We start from the raw sequence: 9641 nt of genomic DNA on the forward strand, positions 1-9641 counted from the left end.
CTCCGGATATTCACTCTTTTTGAGTGAAAAAGGGACCTCGGGGATCACCTTCTTCAAGGCCACAACTTCATAGAAGTGGTCTTGATGCACCCTTGAGATGAATCTCTCCATCTCCCATGACTCGGAGGTAGAAGCTTTTGCCTTCCCTTTCCTCTTTCTAGAGGTTTCTCCGGCCTTGGATGCCATAAATGGTTATGGAAAAACAAAAAGTAATGCTTTTACCACACCAAACTTAAAAGGTTTGCTCGTCCTCGAGCAAAAGAAGAAAGAAGAGAGTAGAAGAAGAAGAAATGAGAAAGAAGGGAATGGCTTTGTGTTCGGCCAAAAAGGGGGAGAAGTGGTGTTTAGGTTGTGTGAAAATGAAGGAGTGAAGGAGGGTTTATATAGGAGTGGGGGGGTGATGGTTCGGTCCTGTATGGGAGGGTTTGGGTGGGAAAGTGGTTTGAATTTGAATGGTGAGGTAGGTGGGGTTTTATGAAGGATGGATGTGAGTGGTGAAGAGAAAGATGGGATTTGATAGGTGAAGGGTTTTTGGGGAAGAGGTGTTGAGGTGATTGGTGAATGGGTGAAGAAGAAGAGAGAGTGGTAGGGTAGGTGGGGATCCTGTGGGGTCCACAGATCCTGAGGTGTCAAGGAAAAGTCATCCCTGCACCAAATGGCATGCAAAAATGCGTTTTTAGCCAATTCTGGCGTTAAACACCGGGCTGGTGCCCATTTCTGGCGTTTAACGCCAGGAGCTTGCCCTTTTCTGGCGTTTAACGCCAGTCTGGTGCCCCTTTCTGGCGTTAAACGCCCAGAATGGTGCCAGATTGGGCGTTAAACGCCCAACAGCTAACCTTACTGGCGTTTAAACGCCAGCAGGTTCTTCCTCCAGGGTGTGCTGTTTTTCTTTCTATTTTTCATTCTGTTTTTGCCTTTTCCATTGATTTTGTGACTTCTCATGATCATCAACCTACAAAAAACATAAAATAACAAAAGAGAATAGATAAAATATAACATTGGGTTGCCTCCCAACAAGTGCTTCTTTAATGTCAGTAGCTTGATAGAGGGCTCTCATGGAGCCTCACAGATGCTCAGAGCAATGTTGGAACCTCCCAACACCAAACTTAGAGTTTGAATGTGGGGGTTCAACACCAAACTTAGAGTTTGGTTGTGGCCTCCCAACACCAAACTTAGAGTTTGACTGTGGGGGCTCTGTTTGACTCTGTTTTGAGAGAAGCTCTTCATGCTTCCTCTCCATGGTGACAGAGGGATATCCTTGAGCCTTAAACACCAAGGATTCTTCATCCACTTGAATGATCAATTCTCCTCCATCAACATCAATCACAGCCTTTGTTGTGGCTAGGAAGCGTCTGCCAAGGATGATGGATTCATCCATGCACTTCCCAGTCTCTAGGACTATGAAATCAGCACGGATGTAATGGTTTTCAACTTTTACCAGAACATCCTCTACAAGTCCATAAGCTTGTTTTCTTGAGTTGTCTGCCATCTCTAGTGAGATTTTTGCAGCTTGCACCTCAAAGATCCCTAGCTTCTCCATTACAGAGAGAGGCATGAGGTTTACACTTGACCCTAAGTCACACAAGGCCTTCTTGAAGGTCATGGTGCCTATGGTACAAGGTATTGAAAACTTCCCAGGATCCTGTCTCTTTTGAGGTAATTTCTGCCTAGACAAGTCATCCAGTTCTTTGGTGAGCAAAAGGGGTTCATCCTCCTAAGTCTCATTTCCAAATAACTTGTCATTTAGCTTCATGATTGCACCAAGGTATTTAGCAACTTGCTCTTCAGTGACATACTCATCCTCTTCAGAGGAAGAATACTCATCAGAGCTCATGAATGGCAGAAGTAAGTCCAATGGAATCTCTATGGTCTCATTTTGAGCCTCAGATTCCCATGGTTCCTCATTGGGGAACTCATTGGAGGCCAGTGGACGTCCATTGAGGTCTTCCTCAGTGGCGTTCACTGCCTCTTCCTCCTCTCCAAATTCGGCCATGTTGATGGCTTTGCACTCTCCTTTTGGATTTTCTTCTGTATTGCTTGGAAGAGTACTAGGAGGGAGTTCAGTAATTTTCTTGCTCAGCTGACCCACTTGTCCCTCCAAATTTCTAATGGAGGACCTTGTTTCAGTCATGAAACTTTGAGTGGTTTTGATTAGATCAGAGACCATGGTTGCTAAGTCAGAGGTATTCTGCTTAGAATTCTCTGTCTGTTGCTGAGAAGATGATGGAAAAGGCTTGCTATTGCTAAACCTGTTTCTTCCACCATTATTGTTGTTGAAACCTTGTTGAGGTCTCTGTTGATCCTTCCATGAGAGATTTGGATGATTTCTCCATGAAGGATTATAGGTGTTTCCATAGGGTTCTCCCATGTAATTCACCTCTTCCATTGAAGGGTTCTCAGGATCATAAGCTTCTTCTTCAGATGAAGCCTCCTTAGTACTGCTTGGTGCATTTTGCATTCCAGACAGACTTTGAGAAATCATATTGACTTGCTGAGTCAATATTTTGTTCTGAGCCAATATGGCATTCAGAGTGTCAATCTCAAGAACTCCTTTCTTCTGATTAGTCCCATTGTTCACAGGATTCCTTTCAGAAGTGTACATGAATTGGTTATTTGCAACCATTTCAATCAGCTCTTGAGCTTCTGTAGGCGTCTTCTTCAGATGAAGAGATCCTCCAGCAGAGCTATCCAAAGACATCTTGGACAGTTCAGACAGACCATCATAGAAAATACCTATGATGCTCCATTCAGAAAGCATATCAGAGGGACACTTTCTGATTAATTGTTTGTATCTTTCCCAAGCTTCATAGAGGGATTCTCCTTCCTTCTGTCTGAAGGTTTGGACTTCCACTCTAAGCTTACTCAATTTTTGAGGTGGAAAGAACTTTGCCAAGAAGGCATTGACTAGCTTTTCCCAAGAGTTCAGGCTTTCTTTAGGTTGTGAGTCCAACCATGTCCTAGCTCTGTCTCTTACAGCAAAAGGGAATAGCATAAGTCTGTAGACTTCAGGGTCAACCCCATTAGTCTTGACAGTGTCACAGATTTGCAAGAATTCAGCTAAGAACTGATGAGGATCTTCCAATGGAAGTCCATGAAACTTGCAATTCTGTTGCATTAGAGAAACTAATTGAGGCTTAAGCTCAAAGTTGTTTGCTCCAATGGCAGGGATAGAGATGCTTCTCCCATAGAAGTCGGGAGTAGGTGCAGTAAAGTCACCCAGCACCTTCCTTGCATTGTTGGCATTGTTGTTGTTTTCGGCTGCCATGGATTTTTCTTCTTTGAAGATTTCTGTTAGGTCCTCTACAGAGAATTGTACCTTAGCTTCTCTTGGCTTTCGCTTCAAGGTCCTTTCAGGTTCAGGATCAGCCTCAACAAGAATGCTTTTGTCTTTGCTCCTGCTCATATGAAAGAGAAGAAAACAAGAAAATGTGGAATCCTCTATGTCACAGTATAGAGATTCCTTGAGGTGTCAGAGGAAAAGAAAATTAGAAGGCAGAAGTAGAAAATTTGAACTTATCAAAGAAGATGGAGTTCGAATTTTGCATCAAGGAATAGTGTTAGTCCATAAATAGAAGGATGTGAGAAGAAGGGAAGTAGTATTCGAAAATTAAGTAAAAGATTTTGAAAACATTTTGAAAAACATTAATTGATTTTCAAAAACCATGATTGAGAAGGAAGTAAAGTGATTTTTGAAAAAGATTTTGAAATTGGAAATCAAAAAGATTTGATTTGAAAACTATTTGAAAAAGATATGGTTAAGAAGATATGTTTAGTTTTAAAAAAATGTGATTGAGAAGATATGATTTGAAAAACATTTTAAAAAGATTTGATTTTGAAAGTTAATGACTTAGCTATCAAGAAAAGATATGATTCAAACATTAAACCTTTCTCAACAGAAAAGGCAACATACTAGAAATGTTGAATCAAATCATTAATTGATAGCAAGTATCTTTGAAAATAGAAAGAAATTGATTTTGAAAAAGATTTGATTGAAAAGATATGATTTGAAAAAGATTTGATTTTGAAAAACTTTGAAAACTTGAAAAAAAAATTTGCATTGAAAACAAAATCTTCCCTCTTGTGCCATCCTGGCGTTAAACGCCCAGACTGGTGCACATTCTGGCGTTTAACGCCCAAAACTCTACCCTTTTGGGCGTTAAACGCCCAGCCAAGCACCCTGGCTGGCGTTTAAACGCCAGTCTGTCTTCTTCACTGGGCGTTTTGAACGCCCAGCTTTTTCTGTATAATTCCTCTGCAGTATGTTCTGAATCTTCAATTCTCTGTATTACTGACTTGAAAAGACACAAATTGAAAATATTTTTGGATTTTTAATCATGAGGAATAATCAAAATGCAACTAAAGTCAAATAACAATGCATGCAAGACACCAAACTTAGCAGTTTGTATACTACTGACACAATGAGAATGCATATGAGACACATGAACACTCAAGTCAAAAGAATTCAAAGATCAGAGTAAGAAATCATCAAGAATTACTTGAAGATCCTTAAGACACATGAATGAATGTATGCAATTGACACCAAACTTAAAATGAGATACTAGACACAAACAAGAAACATAAAATATTTTTGGTTTTTATGATTTTGTAAATTTTTTTGGATTTTTCGAAAATAAAGTGGAAAAAGGTATCAAAATTCTTAATGAGACTTCCAGGAATCATGCAATGTTTAGTCTAAGACTCCGGTCCAGGAATTAGACATGGCTTCACAGCCAGCCAAGCTTTCAAAGAAAGCTTCGGTCCAAAACACTAGACATGGCCAAAGGCCAGCCAAGCCTTAGCAGATCACTGCTCCAATAGCAAGATTGATAGAAATCAACAAGCTCTTGTGATGATAAGTTGAAACCTCGGTCCAATAGAATTAGACATGGCTTCACAGCCAGCCAGACTTCAACAGATCATCATGAAACACTAGAATTCATTCTTAAGAACTCTAAAGAAAAAATACCTAATCTAAGCAACAAGATGAACCGTCAGTTGTCCACACTTGAACAATCCCCGGCAACGGCGCCAAAAACTTGGTGCTGTTGCCGGATCAGAAATTTGGCACTGATGTTACCGGACCAAAAGCTTGCCGAAAACTCGAACAATCCCCGGCAACGGCACCAAAAACTTGATAGCGCGAAATTGTGATCAATACTTTTCACAACTCAATTAATCCCCGGTGATGAAACCAAAAACTTGGTGTTCAATACCATGGCATAAACACAACTTCGCACAACTAACCAGCAAGTGTACTGGGTCGTCCAAGTAATAAACCTTACGCGAGTAAGGGTCGATCCCACAGAGATTGTTGGTATGAAGCAAGCTATGGTCACCTTGTAAATCTTAGTCAGGCAAACTCAAATGGATATGGTGATATACGAATAAAACATAAAGATAAAGATAGAGATACTTATGTAATTCATTGGTGGGAATTTCAGATAAGCGTATGAAGATACTTGGTCCCTTCCGTCTCTCTGCTTTCCTACTGTCTTCATCCAATCCTTCTTACTCCTTTCCATGGCAAGCTAAAGCAAGGGTTTCACCGTTGTCAGTGGCTGCCTCCCATCCTCTTAGTGGAAATGTTCAACGCACCCTGTCACGGCACGGCTATCCATCTGTCGGTTCTCAATCAGGCCGGAATAGAATCCAGTGATTCTTTTGCGTCTGTCACTAACGCCCCGCCCTCAGGAGTTTGAAGCACGTCACAGTCATTCAATCATTGAATCCTACTCAGAATACCACAGACAAGGTTAGACCTTTCGGATTCTCTTGAATGCCGCCATCAGTTCTAGCCTATACCACGAAGACTCTGATCTCACGGAATGGCTGGCTCGGTTGTCAGGCGAGCACTCGGTTGTCAGGCGATCAACCATGCATCGTGTATCAGGAATCCAAGAGATATTCACCCAATCTAAGGTAGAACGGAGGTGGTTGTCAGTCACACGTTCATAGGTGAGAATGATGATGAGTGTCATGGATCATCACATTCATCAAGTTGAAGAACAAGTGATATCTTAGAACAAGAACAAGCGGAATTGAATAGAAGAACAATAGTAATTGCATTAATACTCGAGGTACAGCAGAGCTCCACACCTTAATCTATGGTGTGTAGAAACTCCACCGTTGAAAATACATAAGAACAAGGTCTAGGCATGGCCGAATGGCCAGCCTCCCAAAGAGGGTTCAATCATAAAAACATGATCAAAAGCTCTAAAATGATCCAAAGATCTAAGGATCCAAAAATGAAAATACAATAGTAAAAGGTCCTACTTATAGAAAACTAGTAGCCTAGGGTTTACAGAGATGAGTAAATGACATAAAAATCCACTTCCGGGCCCACTTGGTGTGTGCTTGGGCTGAGCATTGAAGCATTTTCGTGTAGAGACTCTTCTTGGAGTTAAACGCCAGTTTTGGTGCCAGTTTGGGCGTTTAACTCCCATTCTTGTGCCAGTTCCGGCGTTTAACGCTGGGAATTCTGAGGGTGACTTTGAACGCCGGTTTGGGCCATCAAATCTTGGGCAAAGTATGGACTATCATATATTTCTGGAAAGCCCAGAATGTCTACTTTCCAACGCCGTTAAGAGCGCGCCAATTGGGCTTCTGTAGCTCCAGAAAATCCACTTCGAGTGCAGGGAGGTCAGAATCCAACAGCATCTGCAGTCCTTTTTAGTCTCTGAATCAGATTTTTGCTCAGGTCCCTCAATTTCAGCCAGAAAATACTTGAAATCACAGAAAAATACACAAACTCATAGTAAAGTCCAGAAAAGTGAATTTTAACTAAAAACTAATAAAAATATACTAAAAACTAACTAGATCATACTAAAAACATACTAAAAACAATGCCAAAAAGCGTACAAATTATCCGCTCATCATTCTCCCTTTCATTCTGATTTATGTTTTTTGTTGAGTATTGAGAAATTTTGTGTCTTTGGTTATTTAAGTGTTATCTAGCATTGGGTGATTGTAGTACTTTGAATAAAGCTTTGGTGGCTGGAACTTATTGAACTTGATTGGGAATATTGGAAGCTTGAATTGTGGCATTTTGAGTTTGGGAGAAATCGGCCAAAGTATGGTTTTGGTTTCTTGTAGATAATATGTAATGTTGTATGAAACTAAAGCTAGTTGCCCTTAAGATAGGTTTGAATGGTATGAATTGGTTGATTGATGTGGTTAGTGAATGAATATATGTATATGTATGTATGATCTAGTTGGTGGTAAAATTGTGGAATTGAGTTTGTGGGGGATTGTTGATATTAAATATTGATGAGAATTGAATTGGAGAGTTGAACTGAATTGGAGTATGGTTTTGGTCATGGTTTGCTTGATAATGAATGTGATAAATGAATTGGAATTGGTTTGATTAGGCTTGTAATGGTTAAGAATTGATGATTGAATGTTTAGAAGGCCTAAAAATGGTAAGGGAGTGGTTTGGATTGATTTGAATTGTTGAATTGGTTAAAAGTGTGTGTTTACATAATTAGGTGAAACTAGAATTTTAACCAACTTTAAAGAACTATAACTTGGCTTTCGAACCCTCAAATTTTTTGGAACTTGTATTAAATGAAACTTGGGTTCGATTAGTTTATGACGATCGAAAAATGGACAGAAAATAATTTTTAACGAAAAAATTATGTGCGTTTAAAGTTTACGGTTAAAAACTGAATTTCGCAGAAGTTGTAGAAAATTAAGGTCATGCGTACATATGATGGGTGTTACAGGAGTGAAAGAGCCTTGTGCGAGTCTTGTGCGCATGCCATGCGTTTGCACAAAATCAAAGTCATGTGTACGCACAACTTTAATTTCAGAAATGTATCTTTTTCGTGCGCATTTCACGCGTACACACAAAAAGGGGTTCATGCGTACGTACGAGGCATGTGTATGCACGAATACCCTATTTTTTAAGAAATGTTGTTTTCAACTATTTTTGCCTATTCAGCCTGATTTTTCATCTCTGTAATCTCCTGTTTAAGGTCCGATAGCTAGTTTTTAGGCTTCCGAATAAGAGCAAACATATGGAGTGAGTTAGACTGATATTGAGGGAGATTTACAAAGTGAACAATTGAATTAGTGAGGCAATGATAATGCTGAATTGTGATATGATTGATCGAGATAATGATATTGATGAATTATGATCTAAAGATCTAAATGGCAAGTGCATTTAAATATCTGAGATACAAGTTTTCATAGGTAGATGCAGTAGTTCACCCCCACTTGCTCCAGGTCGAGACTCAATACCCTGTCGATCCTCCATCGCAAAATGTAGCAGGACACTTTAAATTTCCAGATTATTTTCTTAATGAGATGGTAAATGAATGAATATATATGTGAATAACTCTCGGGGATTTGTGCACGGAGGGACTGTTCAGGGTTTGTTACCGGACATATTGGGTTTGGCTGTATAACTAACAGATGGGCTCATTGACTATAGGACAGACATACATCATGTGCATTTGTATGATTTGTTTGAGTATGCACTTTGTGATTGTGTTTTCCTAATTGAATTTTATGTACCTATATGTTGCATGACTTAAACACTTTACCTATTTTCTTAATTGTGTATTACTTGTATGTCTTGTATGTGTTTGCCTTTGAGAGATTCCTTATGCTGGTGGGCGTGGTGCTGAGGGTTGTTCCTGAAGATCGGATTTTTGTGTGGTATAGAATTCACAAATGAAATCTCATTGCAAGTATAGTTTCTAAACCAACAATAATCCTTTCATACAAAAATTTGTTTGTCACAAGTAACAAACCCCTAATAATCCTAATAACCGAAGTATTTAAACCTTAAGTCGTTCTCCCTAGGAATTGCAATAAGATATTCTTGTTATTGGTTATGAAGTATATTTTGGGATTTTTGTAGTAAGAGATAAGAAATTTAAATGGCAAAGGAGATGAACTAACAATTGAGAAAGCTCTTAGCAAGGTATGAGAATTAGAAATCATATCCTAATTATCATCTTCAAGTGTGACAAGAAAGATTGTTCATTGCTCCCACTTGGTTAATCTCAAACCATGAAGGAAAGTCAAGTGGATGAATTAACTTGATATCACAGGTCCTAGCCAAATCTAGATGAAAGACTATCTATAGTGACATTCAAGTCAATTAGCAACTTCCAATTATCAATTATCAAAGGAATTAGTTAACTCAAAAGTCTCCAATTACTCAACCAAAGTCAAGAGGAACAATATCTACTCTAACATCCTTCCAAGCATTTTATCAAACACTTGGAAGGCATAAAAGGAAAGCATAATAGGGTGACAACAAGAATGAAATCTAATAACTACTTATTGCAAGGAAATTAACAACAACAATCAATTAAAGCACAATTAACATACCTCAAATTGCATTAAAAGAAAATAAAAGGAACAAGAGTGTATCAACAACAAAGTAAACAAAATAGAGAAATTTACAACAGGATAATAGAAGAACAAGATGTAACAACAAGAAATTGAGAAAGAGAAGTAATTGAGAAGAAGAATTAAACCTAGATCTAAGAGAAGAGCTTAAACCTAATCTTAATCCTAATTCTAGAGAGAAGAAAGAGCTTCTCTCTCTAGAAAACTTACTATAACTACTTCTAAAACTAATTGGTAACTAACTAGTCCATTCCCCTTCAATCCTTGAGTTAAATAGCATC

General features: G+C 38.9%; 1 non-coding gene across 1 annotated transcript; it reads left to right on the forward strand.

Moving 5' to 3' along the window:
- Positions 1–2752: 2752 nt before the first annotated feature.
- Positions 2753–2860, forward strand: LOC112704794 (small nucleolar RNA R71). Its single transcript, XR_003155401.1, has one exon. It is a non-coding gene; the product is annotated as a small nucleolar RNA R71 (small nucleolar RNA).
- Positions 2861–9641: the final 6781 nt, after the last annotated feature.

Source organism: Arachis hypogaea, chromosome 7, assembly GCF_003086295.3.
Source record: "Arachis hypogaea cultivar Tifrunner chromosome 7, arahy.Tifrunner.gnm2.J5K5, whole genome shotgun sequence".
Taxonomy (NCBI): Eukaryota; Viridiplantae; Streptophyta; class Magnoliopsida; order Fabales; family Fabaceae; genus Arachis; species Arachis hypogaea.